This window comes from Myodes glareolus, chromosome 13 (genome assembly GCF_982192425.1).
Source record: "Myodes glareolus chromosome 13, mMyoGla1.1, whole genome shotgun sequence".
In the NCBI taxonomy this organism is placed as follows: Eukaryota; Metazoa; Chordata; class Mammalia; order Rodentia; family Cricetidae; genus Myodes; species Myodes glareolus.
The window spans coordinates 26,560,346-26,583,383 of NC_142038.1; the positions used below are offsets into that span (position 1 = coordinate 26,560,346).

General features: G+C 52.9%; 2 long non-coding RNA genes across 3 annotated transcripts; one reads left to right on the forward strand and one right to left on the reverse strand.

The window, feature by feature from the left end:
• Positions 1 to 1,486: 1,486 nt before the first annotated feature.
• On the forward strand, positions 1,487 to 22,903 carry LOC125390425 (uncharacterized). Of its 2 annotated transcripts, XR_007228734.3 has the most exons (5): positions 1,487 to 1,667; positions 13,549 to 13,661; positions 16,009 to 16,152; positions 18,285 to 18,399; positions 19,120 to 22,903. It is a non-coding gene; the product is annotated as an uncharacterized LOC125390425 (long non-coding RNA). The 2 variants fall into 2 exon arrangements; XR_007228733.3 differs by having other exon boundaries at positions 18,285 to 22,903.
• LOC125390426 (uncharacterized) lies at positions 7,328 to 14,171 on the reverse strand. The gene is made up of 5 exons (XR_015734693.1): positions 14,010 to 14,171; positions 12,529 to 12,609; positions 12,191 to 12,339; positions 11,239 to 11,344; positions 7,328 to 7,589 (listed from the first exon to the last, which is right to left on the reverse strand). It is a non-coding gene; the product is annotated as an uncharacterized LOC125390426 (long non-coding RNA).
• Positions 22,904 to 23,038: the final 135 nt, after the last annotated feature.

The window sequence follows — 23,038 nt, forward strand, 5'->3', positions numbered from 1 at the left end:
AGTCAAGGCTACGTAGACAGACCCTGTCTAAAACAAACAAACAAAAACAAAACAAAACAAAAAAACAGACAACAATCAACAGTGTGTCTGACTTGTCACCCCCATACCCTAGGGACGCCCTGGTTGGATCCACATGGGTCCATGAGTCTATTACTAGCAGGGACATGAGCAGTAGGGAGCAGATCATAGAGTGGACCCCAGGAAAGGAAAAGGTGGGCAGCCCCGGGTCCTTCCCAGCCTGGGGTCCAGGTGTCTATGAATCAGACTGTGAATAGTCAGAGGATATGGCTACCGAGTATGGACATGGAGGGGCATGCCTGGGCCATGAAAGGCGGGGACAGAGTGACGGCCCTGGACAGAGGGCATGGCTGACCACTGGAAGAAGCTCTCTGCAGGTCTCAGAGCCGAGCTTCCAGCTGACCACGGCCAGCAGCCCCTCTGTTCGCATTTCTGACCAGCACTGTAGGAAGCCTGGGGACTCGGAGCTTGGATAGGAAGTCACCCACTCCTAGAGGAGCCTGTGGTAAATCAGGCAGGCAAATGGGCAAGACAGTGTGTGATGAGCCCTAGGAAGATGCCAGCAGGGCACGTGGTGGGCCATCCTGAGGTGGCCAGGGATGGTGTCTGAGATAGAACAGGAGCAGGGAGAAGAGCTAAGGCCTTGGGTTGTGTGAGGGGGTGCAAACCTGGCAACCCAACATGGGGACCTGAGAGTCCTCGCCCCAACTAGGTCATAGAGTGGGGCACTGAACAAGAAAGAGGCTGCGGTTGTTCCTTAGGATGAGAGAGTCCCCCAACGCCACACGCCTGACTTCAAGAGCCTGCCCTATCCGGGCAGCCTCACTGTGTGGGCCCTGAACCTCAATTGCACAGGGATAGGAGTGGCCGCTCAAGGTCCTGGATTTCTGGAGAAGAGATTTGCCTTCCCTGGGGCCTGCCATGCGTCACCGTTCCCATCACCCGCTGAGCCCCAGAAGCCTCAGCTGCTGTCTTTCTCTTGGGGGATTCTCAAAACATCCCAGGGCCCCGTTGTCCAGTCCTGGGACTCGGGGCAACGGGAGAGGAAGGAAATTCTCACACACAGCTCTCCCCCAGGAGTTTGCTAAGTTCCCAGGCTGACAACTGGCAACCCTCAGAAGTCCGTCCCCCACTCCCTTCCTCCTCTCCTCCCTGCCTCCTCCTCCCCCTGCTGCCCTTCTCCAGCTTAATAACTTCCACATGGGCTCTGGCGGCTGGAGCCAAGCCCTCAGCATTGTCTGAAACCTCCAAATTTAGAAGAAATATGAAAATTGTCAACCACTCCTTCCTTAGGGGGTAAAAGAAACATTCGGCACCAGGGGCAGGTCAAGGCGAGGCAGTCACGTGGCTGGCGCCCTGGCCAATGGGGGGCCCAGGGAGAACTCAGCACCCGCCTTGCCCCAACACCAGGCTCGCTTCTTCAGCTCATATAAGGTAAAAGGCAGCGAGGCCTCCGTGGCCAGAGAGCCACGGGCAAGGGGCTGAGCAGAGGGGGGTCCGATGCCAGTTGCTTAAAAATGCCCCTGTAGCATCAAGAGGTGCCAGAACCGAGTCAACTTAGTTGAGAAGCAGTGACACCCACAACCATACCCCAAATAAGTTGAGCCTCCACCTCCGAAGAGTCTTCCCTGGGCCAGACAACAGCCAAGGTAAGGATGGATCGCAGATGTGGGTCCCAGAGCGGGCCTCCGGGGCTTCCTCCCAGGGGCTCTCATCCGTGCTGTCTGCTAATTGCCATGGGCCATCTGCCTTTCTGGATGTCAATTTCCCTATTTGTACCAGGGCTGGATCTGGTGATCACCAAGCATCGGCCCAGCCCTGACCAGCTCCAGTCCTATGGGTTTGTTGACTGCTTCTGCAGAATGAGGAATGAGGGTCTGAGCCGATGTCCTTGGCAGGCCAAGCTCCCACGGTGCCACATCTGGGCAGTTAGCCCTGTCTCTACCTTGACAGCATTCTGCCATGTTTGTACCAGGTGTTCACACCACGATTCCAAGAACCTGGGGCTCCTATTAAGGAAAACTGTTTCCGACTAACGGTTCTAAAAGCCAAAGCTGGGTGGGAGGGCAGCCGTGCATGCTCAGACAGCCAGGGAGTAGGAGGCAAAGGGCTGGAAGGATGGGGTGCCAGCTGTGTGTAAAAGGGGTGGGGACTAAGAAGGGACACTGAGGAGGTAGGGCCTGAACTTTATCCTAAATCTGCACTCAGTGCTGGACTATATGGCTCTGGGCAGGTACCCATCCCTCTCTGGGCCAGCTTGTCCATCGAGATGTGTAACTGGACCAAATGGTCTGGAGATGCAGGGTGTGGCTTCTGAGCCATCTGGGGGAAGTTCCCTCAGGATTCTGGGCTATACCACCTTTTGAGCATAGATTCTGCACCCAAGCAATTGGTCAAAGCCCTGAGGGCTGTTGGAGGCTGAGAGCCTAAGTGATGGAGAACACCCTCAGGGTGTCTAGCTGAAGCCCTAGATCTGGTTTCCCCAGGGTGCTATGCTGCCTCTGGTGGGCTCAGAGATGATGTCTGATGCAATAAGCCACAAGTGCAGGACCTCGGGCCAGGAATGGGGTGAAGAAATCACAGACGGTTTCCAGAACCTTGGAAGGCAGGCCTGTGATGGGCAGTGTGGGGGCCAGGCGGAGCTCAGATTGGAACATTGGAACGCACAGGCAACATCCAACTCCTTGGGCCTACACAGTGGCCCCCATCTGGGCCCCGAATGGAGCACAGTCCTCCAGTTTCAGATTACACAACATCTGTTCCTCTTGCACCTGGTCACCGAAGGCCATATGGCTCAGAAGGGATGGGGCCCAACTCTGGGCTTGTTTACATATCAAAGTGCTTGGTCCAGTCATCAGCCATCTCGGCTTAGGCTCCTTCATCGACAGAATAGGTGCCGCCTAAGTTCTCACCCCATATGGCCGTGGTGAGAAATAAGAGACATATATGTCTCAGCTATGTTTAAGGAGAGAAAATGAGACATAGGGAGGAAATGCCCAGAGCTCCCTAGAGAGAGAAGACTCTGGAAAGAGAGAGGTAGAATAAATCCCAGTCAGAGGAAACAGGCGAAGAGCAGCCAGCTTTAGACCGCTCCCTTTGCTCTCACCCTCTGCCTGGAGTTGGGCACCAGCAGTGCAAGGCCCCAGAGCTGCAGAACAACCTAAGACCATCAGGACAGAGCTGAGCATCGGCAACCCCCGGAAAGAAATCATAGCTCTGGGTCCATCCGCTGACAAGAGAGCCAGGGCAGAGTGTGTGTCTGCCCAGCCAGGGGCTCCTTCAGGTACTGTAAATAAGAAATATATTGCTTTCTTTTGTTGAGGACTTAGGAGATCCAGGAATCTGAGTGTTTTATATGAGTTAACTCAATGGAACCTTGCAGGACTTGGGGAGCTAGGTGCAATCATTCCCATTTTGCAGAGAGGCCCGACACTGTATGTGTGTTGGCTGCCCTAGGCTGCTCTCTCTACCAAGAGCCACCAACTTCTCACTTTGCTTATGGCCACGTGGACCTCCTAGCAAGTGTCCAGTAAATTTCATGGGTAGAATATGTATGGGGGCATTCCCAGGAGCCAGACACCAGCTAAATGGTTTGCATTACTGTGATTCTCCTAAGGTTGTTCTTGGGAGAGATTAAATGATCCCAGTGTCCCTGGCTATGGCACAAACCACAACCCACCCAAGCTCTCACCACGAGAAATTAGGTAGGAGGTATAAACTCAGCCTCCACCTGCCTGCTCTTCACCTGGCCCCAGATCCCCTGAGTTCTGATAAAGAAGTGAGACATATGGAGGAGACTCCCATCTCAGGATTTGTACTGGGGCTTGGTGAAAGTCTCCCAGCTGAGGCCACTGCTCTCCCTCAGCTATGAGATTGTCCCAAAACAGAGGAGACAGACGCTGGTCCCCTAGCCACGCTCCAGCTCTGTGGCCAACCTCAACCCTTTCTCTTGCTGGCTTGTTCTGGAGAAAAGCTAATACAGCTCTGCAGAATGGAAAGTTCCAGACCCTGAGTTGCCACAGACCCAAGCTTTGAGTGACTCCCCCAGGTGAGACTCCTCCTAGGAGGAGGTCTCCAAGGTCCTTGATGGGGGACCTGCCACTTCTTCAGTTTTCCATCAGAACTGCCCCTGGGGCTCAGGTCCTGGATTGGCTCAGAGAACCAGAAGAAAGCTGGGTGTGGTGGCACGTGCCTTTAATCCCAGCACTCAGGAGTTAGAGGCAAGAGAGTCTGTGAGTTCAAGGCCAGCCTGGTCTACCTAATGAGTTACAGGTCAGCCAGGGCTACATCCTGGAAGGAGAAGGAGAAGAGGAAGAGGAGGAGGCATAAGAAATGCTGCCCTCTTTTTTGTTCAGTTTTAAACAACCTCCTGAGCACAGAGGCCAGAGTTTTTCCAGTTTACACCTGGAGTGAGGCTGCTGGGTCCTGGGTGTGGCTTGAAGATAGCATGGGAAGTCACTCTGTGTGTGTGTGTGTGTGTGTGTGTGTGTCTTCCATCAGGCTATTTCTACATGTCTCACTGAACAAACCCTCTCCTTGACCACACTGAGCACACCCCTATCCTTGACCACATTAGAAATGGTAGGATTTCTTGAAATAGATATATTACCTGCTTTATCTTACATCAAATAATGTAAGGAAGAGGGCTGAGGATGTAGCTCAGTAGTAGAGCATTTGTCTAGCATTAGTTCATTCCTGGTACCACAAAGGAAGGAAGGGGAGCGGGGGAGCGGAGGAAGGAAGGCAGGCACGCTCATATGTATTCTGCAGGCTGCCAACTCTTGTCCGCATGGATGCCTAGGAATTTATCCCTATCAGAGCACCTACATCACACACACTCTTAGGAAGACCCCAGGGTGGGATCTGAGCAATAGTCACCCTGGTGCACCCTGGGTCCAGTGCTGGGCTGCAGGGCTTGTGTGGGTAAAGTCCGGGAGCAATCACTGCTCTCACACACAGCCTGTTGAGACAAACCCCACAGGGACCTGACATCGGCACATTGCGAGAGCTCTGGGGTCAGCCATTTTCCTGCTTGCAAAAGAATCCATTGGTGGCAGTCTCACAAACACCACAAACCTTTTCTCCAATTTGAAGCATGCCTGATGCGCAGTGGACCTCGCCCACGCCGCTGGCCCACACAATCCAGCTCCTTCAAGCCCCTTTTGGGTCTGTTGAGAATGCAGAGTTCTGTGGTGGGTGGGGCAGGGGTCCCCCCGAAAAGAGGCAAAGATGATCAGAGTGCTGTAAGAATGACGTGAAATCACAGGAAGCCAGGATCACGGGGCTAGGTCTGTACGGGCTGCTTGGGTTTGAATCCTGCATTTGCCTGGAAGCAGCTGCCATTCCGTGAGCCGCCATTACTCCATCCGTAAAGTAGGAAGATTGAGCTAGTTAATAACAAGGATAGTTTACTGAGCTGTTTGGATTAGTGGAGCTGAAGCTCTTGAAGCCCCTGGAGCAATGACTGGCACACGGGGGCCTATGCAAGAAAACATAGCTGCCACAGCCCCAGGCAGCTTCTTGGGGAGAGGATGTCCTGCTGAGTCCGAGCTTCTTGGATGCTGAGGACTAGTATGCTCTCATTCCTTAGAAAATAACAGTTCTAAGAACTGAAAAGATGGTTCAGTGGCTAAAACCACTGGCTGCTCTTCCAGAAGGCCTGGATTCAATTCCCAGCACCCACGTGGCAGCTCACAACTGTCTGTAACTCCAGTTCCAGGGCTTCTGACACCCTCACATAGGAATATGTTTAGGCAAAATACAAATGAACATAAAATAATAATGATGATGATGAAACTATAGAAAAAAGAGAAAAATAACAATTTTCAAACCAGGCCTGTTAGCACATGCCTGTAATATCAGCACTCAGAAGGATCAAGAATTCATGGCCATACTCAGCTATGTAGTGAGTTACGGGCTAGCCTGGGCTACAGAAGATCCTGTCTCAGAGAACAGTTCTCACACTGGGGGTGTTGTGAGCCAATGGCAGAGGGCTTGCTTGGCACCCGCGGGACCCTGTGTTCTATTCCAGGTACTTTCATTTCCTACACAACTAAATTGCTGTGTATCAAGGCCTCCTTGCCTTGTGCCCTGAGGTAAGTACCTTCATCCCTCGGGTCAGCCAGAGGCTCAGAGAGGTCTGATTATTTGCTCAAAGTCACACAGGGATATGATTTGGAACTCAGTCTCAAATCTGGCTGACTCCATATGCTTAACCGCGGTTTTCTAGAACCAGACAAGAGAGCCGTGAATCAGAGAGCCAGTTCCAGTTTGACAGGACACTTGGCATTTAGGGGAGGAAGCTCTGTGCCTTCCGAATTTAGAGTTACTACGGTGACAAACTAGACAGAACCCTCCACTCTCAACCAGCTGAGGACAGAACATGCAGATTCCAGTCAGACTTTTCCAGTGAGCACCTGCTAGGTGGTGTGTGTCCACTTGGAGGCTCATCAGTCCTGGACTACCCCTTCCCCACAGAGCCCTTCAGAGTCTTGCAGAGGAACGGTGAGCTAGGTCAAGGAAGGTGACCCTATGGCACCTCCCCATGAGCCATGTCTGTCCGTCTGTACTGCTGTGGACCCTAAGTGTATCACAGGACGGCAGCTGAAAAGAACCCTGCCCCGCCGAATCAACTCTCTCTGCCCTTCCTCCTCTGTTTTGCCCAGCCAAACAGGAATGGGAACGAGTCAAAACAGGCTACCTTGCCTACGAAGCAGCCAGGATGCCACCCTTCATTTGCCAGCCTTTCTTGAGGCAGTAGATCTCAGGCATACCGTCACCAACCTCGAAGAGCCTAGGGTGTCCCCTAAGGTGAACTGGACGAGGGCCTGGCCCTGGCTCTGTCGCCATTACCTGAGATCTGCAGGTCCTGATACTCCATTTGGGATGGGGCGGGGGCAGCTCATGACCAATTTATGTAGACACCAAGACTCCACCTGAGGGGAAGCTGGTAGATAGGGGAGAAAGGGGGAACCGGGTAGAGAGGAGATAGCAGGATGAGGATTTATTTTTTGGTTTGTTTGATCGTTTGTTTGTTTTTTCGAGACAGGGTTTCTGTAGCTTTGACTTCTGTCCTGGAACTAGCTCTTGTAGACTGTAGACCAGGCTGGCCTCAAACTCACAGAGATCCGCCTGTCTCTGCCTCCCAAGTGCTGGGATTAAAGGCGTGCGCCACCACCGACAGGCTAGGAATTCTAAAAAGCAAAACTGCAAAGGTGTTTTCTGAGCCTATCAGCTCACTGAGGCTGGAGGCGAGCAGAGGGTTCTGGAATGGCTTGAGTCAGAAGGCTTTTTAGTTCTGTTGGTACTTTTCTTTAATCTGTTCCCCTTCTCCAAACACCATCAGACCAAGGACCCCAGAGGAGCAGGGAGATGAGGGAAGTATGACCACAGATGTCAAGTAAGGGGACAGAAGAGTCAGGACAGGGAATCAGCGGACTATAGTCACCAGCTTCAAGCATCTTGAGAGATTCCAGAGGAGCAGGACGTCTGCAGCTCAGAGGATGGCACGTGAAGCCCCAAAGATGCCCATGGCATCTGCCCTCCAGAGGGGAGTCTCCAATAGTCTGTTCCTGGGGACAGGAAGGCCAGGGATTTGGAAGTAATGAGCTTCTTATCCTGAGAAGCATGTGAGATTAGCAGTAACAACAGAGAGAAAAGCCAGGTATCAGAGTCCCTACAGGCACTTCCCCGCCAACGGCCTGCAACTTCACATGCCTTCCCAGGCTGCCATGGGACAGCCACAGAGCATAGGTCGCTGCCTGCCTGCCTGCATGTCAGATTCTAGGCAGATATGACGTCAGTTCTGTTCTGGCTTTGCGCAGAGGCTTCCTGGGCTCCCCTACCCGCTACCTCCTCTTAGTCTACTGTGATCTTTTGCTCTTCCCAGGGGACTCCAGGCTTGACCAGAGAGGCCTAGATACTATTTACGAGAACAAGGTCCCTGGGGACCATCCATCCAATGGCCTCCCAGCCTGCAGGAGTGAGATCCATGGGGGCAGAGTCTCTGAGAGCCCGTTCACACGCTCCAGAGAGTCTGTATGGAGATTCCACCAGGGTCACAGGAAAGCAACTGATTGACAATCAAGATGCCTCGGTTTTTCCTTCTGCTCCCTCCTTTTTCCCCAGCGGTGGGTGTGATAGGAAGCTGATGAGGAAAGCAAGCAGCTTCCCTAGGCTGAGTCACAAAAGCCAGTATGGTGAACTAGGATGCAGGAGCAATTCCAGGTCGTTCACTACCTTCTAGAGTCTGGGGAGGTGGTTGGTCCAGGGAAGATGCTCGGGGACTGGTCAGGCTTGGGGAGAGTCCTGGAGCAGTGGAGACAAACAGCAGCCAGGCCAACAGACAGGGCAGGGATACTCAGCACTAGAGCCTTCCTGAGCCCACAGTCCAGGTTTCCCCTGAATAAAGGCAGGCAGTGTGGAGCAGAGGCTTGGGCTATTGTGAGTGATAAGCCCCTGCCTCAGGCTGGTTAATACTAGAACACTTTCTGATGCGCTCCCCCAGGTAACCTGGTGACTTCTGGGTAAAATAGTCCTTGTATGCAGGCATCAGAGCTCCATCTCCTCATGTCAATAATAAAGAAGCTGAGGAGAGGCTTCCCCGAGATCACACTAAGTATAAGCATCCTTCTAGCCAATGTTAGAGGCAATGTTGGATGCTTCTCATACCGAAGGCAGGGACAGAGGCGAGGCGGGTACCCAACCGGAACATGTCAGGGTCCTTTGTTCGCTTAATAGTAACCTAGTACCGGTTCCTGCTGTTCTGTCTTCTAAGTCCCTTTATGTGGCTAGAGATGGTCCCCAAGCTATTGGAACTGCAAATGGGAGGCGGCCTCTTGGAACCACCGAGGCTGGGACAGGAAAGCCCTTGATTCTGTTTGAGTCTTCCCAGCTCTCTATATGACTGACCTTAAACAAGAGGCCTCAGTGTGTTCAGCAGGGTCTAGATCCGAGGAGCCAGAAAAGCACAGGGACACCCCCCCCCCCCATGATGTACTGCCTCGCTCATCTTAGATCTACCCGGGAGGCTTGGCAGAGGGAGTGGGTGGGCCACAGGAAGAAAACACAGCCTCCAGATTCTTCTATGCCCAAGCTTTGCTTGCCAGCTAAGAAATTCCCAGAGAGAGAAAAATCGTGGAAACAAGTGTGGCATGGTGATTCACGCCTGCAATCCAACACTCAGAAACCTAAGGAAGACTGTATGAGTTCAGAGCTAGCCTGGGGTACATAGTGAGGTCAGGGTGAGCCTGAACCTTGCATTTAGGAAGCCCTAGTAGTGATAAAGGGCCTCTGGGACAAAATGGCTCAGACCTTTAGTGCCAGCACTTGGGAAGAAGAGAGGCAGGTCAATCTCTGTGAACTCAAGGCCAGCCTGGTCTACATAGTGAGTTCTATGACAGCCAGAGCTACACAGTGAGATGCTACCTTGAAAAAAACAATCAATAATAATTAAAAAAAATAAAAACATAGATAGATACATAAATAAGTAAAATTAACCCAGTGAGGGAAGTTAAGACCAAAAAAAGTCAGCACAGCATTCAAGGTGGCAAAGCAAGTTAGAACTGGAAGAGGACCAGGGCCTCTGACTCCCAAGTCAGTGCCTTTTCGTGGTCTACAGGGCTGTTCAGGATAATGGGCACAAAAGCCAGCCTGGTATGAACTTGGGTCAGTTTACTTCAGTGCCTCAGGCTCCTACACAAGAAATCTAATCTCCTTCCCTACCTGGGACTCAGTTTCTTCCTGGAATCAGGGGAACCAGAGGCATCAGGACCCAAGGTCAGTACCTAGCAGACACTAGGGGTTTCCTAGGACCCAATCCTAGCACCCAGCAGATCTGCAGACTTTCCCGGGTGGACCCTGCTGCTCTCACCTCAGCTCTTTCTTCACAGACAGTAGGGGACTCGGGCCAGGACATCCCATCAGGTTGGACCCCTACCAGCCCCATCCAACCCTAGACCCCATGGCTGGGCTCCATCCAGAGCTGTAGGCTCCAGCCCAGCTTCCCTCTGAGAAGCTTTTCTTACCATAAAAGGGCAAGTGTGCCTTTCTCAGCCCTGCTGGGGGAAAAGCTGAGTTATTTTTAGATGTAGGATTTATTCCTAACCCAAGATGGAGCTGTCCCTTTGCACCACAGCCCCTTCCCCAGTTGCTGCTGTCTCATGTCCCTTTACCCTCATTTGTGGCCATCCCACACACACACGCGCGCACACACACACACACGTGCACACACGCATGTGCACACATACACACCACTACATGTATGCACGCACACACACACACACACACGTCTCTCCTCTTCTCTCCCCAAATCCTTTCACAGCCTGCTTCCCTCCTCTTGCCCTCCCTCAGATCTCCTTTCTAGTTACTGGAGAAAGTGACGCATCTGTCCCCCACCCCCTCCTGAAACAGTATTTACAACATACATTCCAAACATCCGCCATCTGGCTTCTAGGAAGGGCCAAAAGCTATTTGGAGAAGGAAGTCATGATTATTCCATCTTCAAAGCCAGGGAACTTAAGGCCTTCTACTTCTCCCCCACTTTCCTCCCAGAGGCCCCCTGTGTCGACCAATGACATCTTTCAGTCAATAGATGAGGTCAGGACCTTAGCTGGATGTCAGCTGACTTCAAGCATTCCCTTTGCATCCCTTGCTTCGCCTCTCTGCGCCCCAGCGTTCTCAACTGAACAAGGGCGTGAGACCAGGACGCACCAAGATTTCAGGTCCTTCTTCAGTGCAGCAGCGAGGAAAGGGAGATGGGGACGGGGTGAGTTGGGAGAGTCCTGTCATCAGGAAGTCCCTTCCTCTCCCACCATGTCCTGCACACATGTGGCTCCTGACATGCAGAGAGGGGAAGACCCATGTCCATAAACCGTGGGGTTATATATGCAGGCGCCTGCTAATCTCCTTGCCCTCAATGGTCCAGAAGAAACCAGAATCTGTCATCCGGAAAACAAGCCCGATGCCCATTCCTACACAGCCCTGCAGCACTGGAGTCTCTGTTCTTTGCAAAGCAGGGAAGACGGGTGGGAGGGGGACGGACGCTGGTAAAATGCTCGCCACGCACAAGGATCTGTCTGGACTTGGATCCCCAGCACCACGTAAAAGCCAGATGCTCTGATAGCACCTACAATCCCAGTGCTGAGGAGGCCAAGACAAAAGGATCCCTAGACACTGTTCGATGATAAGTAGAGAGGTGGCCCAGTGGTTAAGAATACTGACCTTGCAGAGGACCTGGGTTCAATTTCCAGCATCCATAGGGTGGCTCACAACCATCTGTAACTTCAGTCCCAGGGGCTTCAACACTTCCTTGTACCCTCTGTGAGCACTGTACTTACACACACACACACACACACACACACACACACAGAGAGAGAGAGAGAGAGAGAGAGACAGACAGAGAGACAGAGAGACAGAGAGATACTTAGATATTTTTTTTTAAAATGTTAGAGAACTATACAAGACACCTAATGTCAATCTCTGTTTTTACACTCACTGGTAATACGCCCATGCATTCCTAACCCTTTGCACCACAGCCCTGTCCTCTTTCCCCTCCTTTGTGGCCACCAGACCACCACAGACACCCACACATGGGAACACACCAACATATACACAAACCCACAAAAGGCAAACAGGACAGAAGCAAGGCTTTTATAACGGCGATGGGGTTTTGTTTGTTTAAAACAAATACTCAACGAACAAGAGAAAAGGCACCGGAAAGGCAGCTACATCCACAAAAAAACTGTTGCTCCCAGTATCTGGGGGCCTTGCCAGGGCCCAGATGACTTCTGTTCATACTAAAACTGCTTTCCCTCTTCTCAGCCTCCTTCCCTCCAAGACAAGGACGGTCTGAGCTTCAGGGGAACGAGGACAGTGTGTGCTGGATTGCATGGGGCCCGACTGGGACTCCTAGACTAATAAGCTGGGTGACTGTGACCTTCAGGGGGTGCTGTGATCCTTGAGATCCTTGGTCTCTTCATTTGTAAAATTCCATAAGAAGGCTCCTAATGAGAACTGGGCAAACATTCTTAACAAGGGGGAGGCGCATCAAGAGCTCCCAACTCTTCTCCCCCATCTTGCTTGGAGACACCAAGGGAAGCTGGGTGGAAATCCGCTCTTTTTTTTTTGCCCTGGTTGGAAATTAGGGATCGAGGTGTTTAGGCATTTCTCTCACCCCAGCATCTGAACTGCTGGAGGCAAAGTTTGGGGTTCCAGAGGAGCCAGAAGCGCCCTTCTCTTTCCTCTTCTCTCTTCCCTGCATTGCTGGTTTTCACCTCATGCTGCATTCCCAGGGCTTGCTCAAGAGTCCCAGAACACCATTCCCTGGGGAGGAAGTAGGGAGCGTGTGAGGTTGGTGAACTTTACAGGGTGACAAGGGGCTGAGGGCATCTGGGAACAGAAGCTGAGGAAAGCTGTACAGAAAGGAACATGAGGGGGGCCAGGTGGGGGTGGCTCCTGCTGTCGGCATCCACACCTCCAGATGCCTCCCTCCCACCCCACCCCTGCACTTACCATGCTAACGATAGAAACTGCCGCCATTTCGTCTTGGCTTGCCATGTGCCTAGAACTGTGTTTGCTATCCGCTGCCCCCGACTGTGTAAAGCAAGGATGTGAGGTCAGAAGCCAGGTGAAGACTGTGTCCGAGGATCCTCGGACACAGCTGGGAAGGGGTAGGGATGAGATTCAAAAGGTGGGCCCACCTCTCCTGTATTCTGTGCAAGCTTATAGTGGTAACTGGGCCCTGGAATCAAGAGCTGTGGAACCCGTGTGTGGGAGGGAGCCTCAAAGGAAAGCTAAGGTAGACCATCTCTCCCAAGACAACAGCTGTGTCTTGTCCCCTGGGAGAAGGCGCCGGCTTTGGCAATGACCACATGAACTTGGCTTTATGGTCATCCGAGCTCAGGGGATAGCCAGCTGAGCCTGGCTCCTGGTCTGCCTTGACCACTGGTCAGTCAAGATTGCCTTGAGCAAGCTGCAAGGCCTTGTCCAGTCTCCTCCCACCCCAGCAGTTGCTGTACCGTTGCAGGACTCTGCTGCAAGGCCGAGAGCCTTGTGCTACTGGAAGAGGTTACAGTCTCCGTCACCGAGTTACCCCGGGTTGTGGCCTTCTCCAGCACAGCCCACTTGTGATATGAGAAATGGACCCACTGGCTATCAGTGTCTCTGGGCAATGCCCTTGGAGAGCAGAATTTTTGCTGACTGGTCCAGCTGCATTAGAAGGGAAGGTGATCTCTCTCTCTCTCTCTCTCTCTCTCTCTCTCTCTCTCTCTCTCTCTCTCAAAGGGCTTAGAGTTTCCCTTTGAGAGCAAGGTGGGCACAGTAGGGATCCTGGCCATGTAGGACCCAAAGGACAATTCCATGAGGCTTGACAAACCTCAGCAAGTCAGCCCAAGGCTGGGCTCAGAGTGGTCCAGGCCCTCTCTCTCAGTCTCTCAGAAAGCCATATCAGGCGCAGGCTCTTGGAGGTTCAGCACTCTGGTCACAGAGTGGCCCAGAATACTTCTGAAGAGCTGGACCTTTTGTTCTTTTCAGGCGAGAGTGATGTCTAGTCAAATTCCCCGCTACACTGGAGAATGAGGAGCCCCAGAGAGAAATCCTCCCGAGAACCAGAAAACGGACAGCGGTGGCAGTCTGCTCCCAGAACTGTAAGTGTTCCGTTCCATGTTCCCCACATACACCCCAACTCAGGGAACTCTCGGAATAGCCTGTGACCCTCGGACAAGCTCCCCATCCCCATGCTCAGGAAACTCAAAGAGAATGCTGGGAATCTCAGCGAGCAGAGCCTAGCCATGGGGCAGCCTTGCAGCAGTGTTGGAGGCTGGGATGGAGGTGAATTAGTGGAAGCAAAGACGAGGGACCCCAACAGCTGTGAGACCCCTTCCCGTCCCACTCCGTTCTCTTGCAGCAGCAACAGGAAGTCAGCTTGGCTCGAAGAAGACACACACACAATAGTAATCTCCCTTAGAGCTGAAAGAGCTTGGTAGGGGGGGTACCTGGGGTCCTGGGGCTCTGGGCAAGGACTACGCTATTGATAACAGCAGCTCCCAGGGATGGGGGTGATTCTTCAGCCCTGTCTGAGTATGCAGAGTTCTGCGCCGCAAGGTCAGGCCACGCGTCGGGGAGTCTGGTGCGGATCTATCAGGGCTGGAATAAACAGGAAGAACTGTAGATGGAAGAAGGGAAAGAAGGGAGGCAGGGCAGCAGAAAGGGACTATTCCGCGGATGGGAGACAAGGCTTGTGTAACACAGCCCACCTGTTCACCCCGTGTAGCCTCCACATGTGTGCGAGCGTGCACCCCAACACAGCACACACCCGCTCTTCACTTGTGAGCAAACGAGCTGCAGAGACTGCTGTAAACAAATCGGATTAGGAGGCTGCAGACGCCTCCTTCCGCCCAAGACCCTCCAGGCGGACATTAGCAGGCCCGAAGAGTGGCCAGCTGCACTCTCTCTGTCAAGGGGACAGTCAGCTCTGAGCCCCCACCCCCTCTCCCACCCGGCCCCAGGAAGGAGCCTTCAGAGAAGATGCCAGGATGATGGATGGGGTGAGGGAGGTTCCAGGGCTGGCCAGAGAGCACACAGGATGTCGTGCTTGTGTGAGGCACATTTCTGAGCCGTTCCCAGCAGCCCACTCCTCCACCCCCTTGGGCTCCCCTCTGTAGCCTCTCCCACGGTCACTGCTGCTGGTCTGGGACTTGGGCCCAGCCTGAGGTTCCAAGCAGAGTTCAGGGCCTGGGTCCTGAGTACATCTGTCCCCTCGGTCCCACAGCTTCAGCACAGGGAGACGCTGGAGGCCACTTTAGAGGGCAGAGGGACCTGTGTGCAGAGGAGCAAAGCCGACTCTGTGCTTGCTTGCTTTCTCTTTCTCTCTCTCTCTCTCTCTCTCTCTCTCTCTCTCTCTCTCTCTCTTTCTGTTTTTGTTTTTTGAGACAGGGTTTCTCTGTATCACAGCCCTAGCTGTCCTGGAACTCTCTGTGTAGACCAGGCTGGCCTTGAACTCACAGAGATCCACCTGCCTCTGCCTCCCGAGTGCTGGGATTACATGCGTGCGCCACCACCGCCTGGCTTCCTTGCTTTCTTACTCAATGCTTCAACTGATCCTCAGAACAGGCTGTAGAGCTGGAATTGTGACCAGGGCACAGCTGTGACCAGTGAGGCTTATTCATTCAGTGCTTCCACAGGTCCCTCCTTGGAGGCCTTAATCTGTACCAGGCCCTATGTCATATGCTGAGGACACCCAGTAAGCAGCATATTGCCCCAGTCTGACGGACCTGGTCCCCTTAGGCTGTGTTGGGGAGCATTACAGCAGCCCTGGTTTCCCAGGGGCACACCTCCAGCACAATCAACTTCCTGCATAGCACGTGTGATGGCTAAATTTGTCCCTTTATGCTGCGTCAATGCAATCAGCCCTCTCAGGACCCCGATGCCAGATCCCAGGCCCTGATACCAGACAGACCTGAGTTAAATCCTGCCTCATTTCCTGTTCAGTTACATAACTGTTCCTAGCATCTCTGGGCCCGTTTTCTCTTCTGCAAAATGGGGGAGCAATTGCTCTCACCCCCTGGGGCTGATTGAGTTCTCCTCCCTGCTGTCATTTTATACAAAGAGAAACAGAGGCCCCGAGAAGCAGAGGTCTTTGTGAGATGGGAGTTAAGTTTGGCCCAGGCTGTTCCCTTCAACCCAGTATTAGCCCTCCTGCCTGCTACTCCAATCAGAGGCCAAGATGGCTGCTCAGTTCGCATAGGTGATTCCCGGGATGTGTGTGTTGAGCCTTGCCTGGCTTCTTAGCAGCAGCCCAGGTGACCAGTGGTGACTCTCAGTCCTCTTGAGTGGTGAGTGGGGTGAGGAATGACAGGCAGGGTTCCTAGCTCCGAGCAGCCTCGCCATATAAGGGCAGGAGCCACGGAGTGTCCGTCCTGCCCGGGCCTGAGACTATCCAGACAAGCACTGTTTATTTTCTCCTTCAGCCTCCCCTCCTCTCACCCCTCCCAGGAGCTTCCCAACAGACAGAAGCCAGAGATTCCCCTAGCCTGGAGACATTTTTCTGAAGACCTGAAGACGTTGGAAAAGGAGAAAAAGTGGGACAACCCCCTGCAGCAGGCCTCCGAGCTGCCGAGAGCCAACGCCAAACGAAAGGTAAGATCTGGAGTCTGCCTGCTTCAACCACCTCTTTAACAGAATGGGAAACCAAATCTCAGAGCGCCAGAGATGATGCTAACTGTGCTGGCTGGAGATAGAGCCTGGATCCCCAAGCTCTCCCATATTCTGACAGCACCACGGGGTGAAGGAGCCTTTCTTGGGGTACATTGCTCTTCTCAGTGAAGCCCCACTTGAGGGAGGCGGAGGTCCAGATGAGCTCTGCCTACCAGCACAGCAGATGTACACGTATGTTTCCGGGATCAGAGAGCCAGAGGCTCACCTTCCCGTCCCACTGCTCCTCCCCGCCATCCCAGTCTCCCTCCCCCCAATCCTTCCAGGAGGCCTTTTGAGCTACCCAGCGGGTGGAGGAAGGGACCTCCCTGGCCGCAAGCTCTTGGCAGTCCTCTCACTGGCTCTCGGGAGTCCTGCTGAGTCTGCCCCCATGCCCTGCCCAGGTGCCTTCCTCCAGCTCAGCCTTCTGTACCCTGCAAGGGACCAACAGTATTGAGGCCCTGCTAACCGCAAGTGCATGGGCGTCATCCCGGAACACACAAAAGCAGTGTTGGCTGGGTCTGCTGAATGAGCTAGCATGACTATGAGACCCCGTCCCAAACCCAGAGGACTAAGAACTGAGGCCTTTGGCATGGAGGTTAAGGTGAGGGACCAGGCCCGGCTGCTCTGAACTAAGAAGCCCAGTATGGTGATTTGTACTCTTACCCCAGGGGAAAATTGTATTTCTCTGGAACCTTGGAGACCTATGGGGATATGTACAGTTAAACATTCACCAGCTGGATGATTCTAGAATCACAGGGCCAGAACTAGACAGTCTTTATCCAAGGATGGGACAAGGAAGGCGAGGCAAAGACCCTTCCTGGCGGAACACCTGCCACTCAGTACTGTCCGGCCATTTCCTGCTCCTTAAGAAAGATGGACCACCTTCTGTCCAGATCCTGTAGCCCACCCCGAGTATATAAAACGTCTGCTGTGCTCTCCTTTATCCCAAGCTGGGATAGCAGTGGCTCTCAGTTGCCCTTTCTGAACACACATCTGCAAGTCTAAAATGCCTGCCCCCCCTCGCCCCGCCTCTACTCCTGGTCCTCTAGCCAAGGTGAGCTCTTCCAGCCCCACAAACTGTCCAGAAGATGGAACAGGCTCTGCATCCTGCCCCAAACCTAGCCATCAGATATCCTGTTTTTCACTTTTGCCTGCAGTTGCATTTGAGGGTGTAAGGTGAATCTTTTCACATACCGAAGTAGGAGGAATACTTGTTATAGATGGGGAATTGATACTAATTGCAGCTGAAAACCATGGCGTGAGAGCGCAGCCTCAGTACCACACTGTCGCCTCTTCTGTGGCTTGCCAGGCCCCAAGCCAGGCTTTCTTGCACACGCTTAGGACCCCAGGCTGCCAGGCATTGTGGCACATTCCCATAATCCCAGCATTCCCAAAGTGGAGGCAGGAGGATCAGGAGTTCTACACACTGAATGAGTTTGAGCTAGCCTGATCTACATATGTCTCTGTTTCTGGAAAGAAAAAAGGAAAAGAAAGGAACAAAAGAACCGAGGCTAAGGGGGAGAGGAGGGCAGACAAAGTGGCAGGGGACAACCTAAATGGTGTGCCACCAAGTGACTCCCACGATCACCCACTCCATCTGCTGCCCTCAGACAGCAAAGGAAGTATAGGCCAAAGGGCTTTGGGCACAGTTGCATCCTGGCGAAAGCAGGGACTCGGTGTGGCCCAGCAGGGTTGTGTCCAGCCACCTCCCTGACCCCACCAGTTACTTACTGGATTGTCCCTTGGTCAGGTTCAGTGATGCCTCTCCCAGGGTCTGTGGGAGCTGTGGGGAACAGAGTAGAGAGAACATGGTGTTCTGACTCCCAAGAGAGTCCATGTTCGAATCTCCTGGGAAGAGGGCTTTGGAAAGTTTCTGACAATTCCAGACAGAAAGAAGTTGGATTGGCTGGGGATGCATGCCTGAGGACAAAAGTATCCTGGCCTTAACAGCAAATCAGAGACATTTTCCCACTGCTTCCGCACCCCACCTCCAACTTGGGGTTGCTGCTTGGAGGCCTAGGAGCTATGGGGTTTCTAAAAGGGAGGCAAACTTTTTCTTTTCTGTTCCTTCCCAGCCTTGAGGAAAAGCTACCGACAGACAACCCTGAATATGTCATCCAGCAACAAGGCCACCACAGTCACCATGAAACAAAGGTCTTCTGGGGACCCTGGGATCTTATTAAGAGCAGGGTGAGTGGGTGGTTTCGGGTTGGAGTGCCCTGCTCACCTGGAAGTTCCCACACAAGTTCCCACGCCCATGGAAGAAAGTGAATTATCCACGTGGCCACTCAGTCAGCCACCAGCACATGTCTGCTATGTCTGTTGTCTTCAGCAGTATCTAGGGACCCCACATTATAACATAGGAGCCCTGGCCCCAGGGAACTAGTGAGGTAAGTGGGGATGGCCCAGAGGATGAGGTGGTTTGCAACTCAAGCAGCGCTCAACATGACCCTGATTTGGGCGCTGAGGGAATCCAGCAGGCTCCCTTTCCTCGTGAAGGAATGTGCTCACAGAAGAAAATTCTACCTCAAGAGTTGGGAAGAAACAGAGTTCACAGGGTGGATGAGAACGTGATCTAAAGGAGTGAGGGATGGTTTCTCACAAGTGGTCCTTTGCCCAGAATGCATACAGAGATGGGCGGGGAACAAGAGCAGGAACCAGGAGGTGAGCAGACACAGAGGAGCTGTATGATATGTGCAAGGCACGGGGTTCCATTCCCAGCACTGCAGAGAAAGAAAAAAAAAAAAACTAATTGCACACTTTAAATGGATTGGCTCCACCTCAAGAAAGCTAACTTAAAAAGAAAAGGAAAGGAAGGTGGAATTTTCAGTCACAGAGGGCTCCGGGGCACGGGAAGGGCAGGGTGGGAGGCAGACCCCAACGCAGGCTTACACTCCTCCTCCTGCCCAGGAAGAAGGCCGCAGCCCGAGATTGGAACGGGGCAGCCCGAGCTCGCGCGGAGCGCCTGTCTCCCAGCCTGAGGTGCAGTGCTGCATCTCTGGTCAGTTGGGAGTCTGAGATGAAGCACTGTAGCTCAGGAAGGGAGAAGTTGTTCTGCAGCTGTCTCCGGGACGTGGTAAGTGTTGACGCGGTGGGGTAGTGGGTCCAAGAGGTTGTCCCTAGACTCCGCCCCAGCAGTCCGTGGTGATGTTCCCGAGATAAAGCCGCACCAGTAGCCACTGCTCCTGGGCATCCGTAACAGTAGGCGGTGGTCCATTCAGTGGGGACCGGTACCGACACCTGCCTCCCCTTTCTCTTCCTGAGCCCACAGAAGACACTGCTAATAAATCAAGGCATCTATCCGTTCTGGGAGGGTCCCCTCACACCCTCAGAATCCTTCTTAACACTGCAGACTCAGTTACCCACCCTAAGTGATCCTAGGCTGAACCCCATTCATCTCTGGAGGTCATCAGACAACCCCTAACGGCTCTTCCGTCCTGGAGATAGCGACCCAGGCCCCTGGCAGCCCAACACATTGTAGATGACAGTGTCATGTTGCTAGGCGTGGAGTCACAGTCTTCACTGTTCGGGCCGCTAACCCTGGCTCCGTGCTATTGCCTAAACCAGCCCAGGCATTTCACAAATGTGGACCCTGTCCCAGAGGCTTCCGAGAAGCATGGGGCAGCAAAGGCGAGCCACTGGGATACACCCATTGGCATTTAGCCTCCCGCACCTGGTCAGAGGAAGGCGACCCACCTCACAGAGGAGAAAACTAAGTCTTAGTTAAGTAACTGGTCTTAGGTCCCAGACGGATGTACTGAGCTGGGGGCTACCTTTTTATCCACTGCGAGACTATGGGACCTGGAGCAGGAGAGTAGGAAAATGGAACAAACCTGACTCTGGTCTTGCTTACTCTCTGCTATAGTAACAAAGGCAGAACCACACACAGGTCTAAGAGTCCCGTGGCCTCGCATTCTTCACGCTGGCCCCTCACCCAGCAGGTCCTATCTGATGCCCCTTTACAGCCAAGGCTCAGAATTTAAGGGACCTGCTGGAGGTCAGCGGGAGAAAGTTGCCAGAGTCTGGGAACTGACGTCACCCAAACTCGTTTAAATTCCCCGCTCCTGACCTATGGCAGTAGGGGGAAGGGACTGGTCCCAGACGTTCCCTGGTTCTCTGATCGATTCTCATGAACATCAGCAGGCTTCTTTGACCCCAAGGAAGGTACTTTCCAAGCCTCTTCAAACTCTAGTCGCTCTTCCCAGGGCAGGAAGCTGCACCCCAGGAGTCGCAGCACCCCACGCTGGCTGCCAGAGCTAGGGCTGGGCGCAGAGAAAACTGCTGGTCCCCAGGGGTGTGGCGGGCGCTGAAGGCCTCTCCCTCCCTCCCACCTTGTCCTCACGGTCCAGTTTTCCCAGGAATCCCTTGGATGCTAAGATGGGGATTCCTGGAAATACTGTTCTTGAGGTCATGGCTTAGCTGCTGGATCTGCCTCCTTCCCACCCTGGCATTTCCTCTCGGGGATGAGGGAGGAGAAGGCCGTACACTGGAGGTAAGTGGACTCGGGATAGCCCTTCTGACCTTTGCGTTGCTTTCCTTTCCACTGTGCCCGTATTTCATAATACCCTCGGGAGGCTGGATGTGGGAACCTCAGAACCGACTGGCTCTTGAGAAACTTGTCCCAGTGGTTGAAGCAGGACTCTGAGGCCGCGCGGCCCCTCCACTCTGACCCTCCGCATTGCTTCCCTGCAGGCCTTACGGTAAGGAGGGACCGCAGGCCCATATCCACATTATTAAGAAAGTCATACACAAATTTATTTTAAAATTTTATTAAATCAGTTAGGTAAACGGAAAACCATTCATCTCTGGTGGATTTTGAGTGCAACAGCCACAGAAAACTGAGCTTTCGGGGTAGAAAATACAAGATTAGGAGCGCCCCCTGGTGGTATTTTTGCCCACTTTGGGAAGCCTGTGATTCCCTATTCTCTGCGCAGGAATCTCTGCTGCCTGCCTTTCCGTTTCTACACACTCCTGCCAAAGTTCTTTCTGTCCAATCACTTTTGAGTCACAAACATGCTTAAGTCTTATTTATCCCTTGCCAGAGATGCTTCCGCGGCTTACAGTTGGCTTTTCTTTAGGTCCAAACCAGGGCAAGTTCACCCAGACAGCAAAAAGCAGAACCAGGATAGGTTTTAAGTTCCATGGCCCCTAGCATTGACTATCTGAGCCGAACAGGAAAGTAGGAGCAAGTAATACTCCCTTTTAGCTCCCTGCCCCTCAACTCTTGGGAGTTCTTTTTCATTTTTCCTTAATAAATCTCTGTTGTGCTTTAAAAAAAAAAATCTAGTTTGAGGCCAGCCTGGTCTGCACAGTTGAGTTTCAGGACAGCCAGAGTAACATAGTATTACATGTCTCTTGGTAGTGAGATCCTGTTTCAAAAAAAAAATCTAGAGCCAGAATATAGTTCAGTTGGTAGAGTGCCTGCCTGGAATGCGTGAATCCCTGGGTTCCGTGCCTAACACATCAGGTGTGGCGATACATGTCCATAATCCCAGCACATGGCAGGTAGAGGCAGGAGGATCAGAAATGTACAGTCATCCTTGGCTGAATAGTGAGTTTGAGGCCAGTCTAGGCTCTCATGAGACCCTCCTGAGGGAAGGAAGGGGAAGCAAAAAGTACAAAAATTTAAAAATAGAAAGGCCGCCTCTCCAGTTGCATTATGGGATGCTGAAATGTCCAAATCCTTGATGACATTTAGGTATAAAACTAGAACTTGGGCTGGGGAGATAAGGTGGCTGATCACTAAAGGCACTTGTCACCCAAATCAAACCAGAACCATGTGACAGGAGGAGAAAACTGACTCCTGAAAGCTGTCCTGACGTCCACGTGCATGCCGTGCTATGCGCAGCAAACTCCTCTGACCTGAACGTGTGTGCAGTGCTGTGCGCAGCAAACTGGCACATGCATGATTAAAATAAATGTGAAGGAAAAAACTAGAACTTTGGGAGCGAGGGGGATGCCCAGTCAGGCAAGTGCTGGGTGCGGATGCCCAGCGCCTTTACAGAAAGCCAGCCGTGGGGTCACGTTTATCATCCTGGTTTCAGGGAGAGGAGAGACAGGAGGACCCTGGAGCTCTGCTGTCAGCCAGGCTGGTCAGAATTGGTGGCTCCAGGTTTAGTGAGAAACAATATCTCAAAACGACAAGGTAGAGAGTGATAGAGGCCACTAGTCCTGTGCACACGTTCGTGCACACTCACGCGCGCGCACACACACGCACCTTAGAACTCTTCTTTAACTGTCCCTGGTTAAAGGAATGGTTGGTGAGTTGGTAGAGGCAGCAACCGCCATCTCTCCACAGCCCTCACTTTTGGGCATAGCACCATATCTCTAGAGACCAGGTGGCTCCCAGGAGCACACCAAGCTGTGCTCTTAGCAGGCATCTGGAAGACATTCCTGAAGAGAGACCCCCCTCCTGCTGCTGACCCCACTGTCTGACCCCTTGTTACACACATCCTCGCCGGGTCCTCTCACCACCCAGTGACGTAACACACAGGGAACCCAGGGCTAACAGGGTAGGACACCCTGGGGCCACACTCAGGAGTAGTGACCCTAGGATTCAGCCAACGCTTACAGTTCCCCCACCATTGGGCCTGGCCTCCTCAGCCTGCCCCCAGTGGCTTTCCCACTGGGGACGAACCACAAGCCTTCCTCTCTGTGTTCTTCAACCGTAATAAAGTGCTGGACCTTTGCTTCATGTCCTGTGTCTTCCTGGGAGTGTGGGGGTAAAGAAGAATGTCCCAGTATTCACTGCTGTGACCCCCAAGTGCCCCCACTAGCCAGTCACTTCCACGGGCCAATACAGATGGCAACCCGGGGCCACATCTGGACT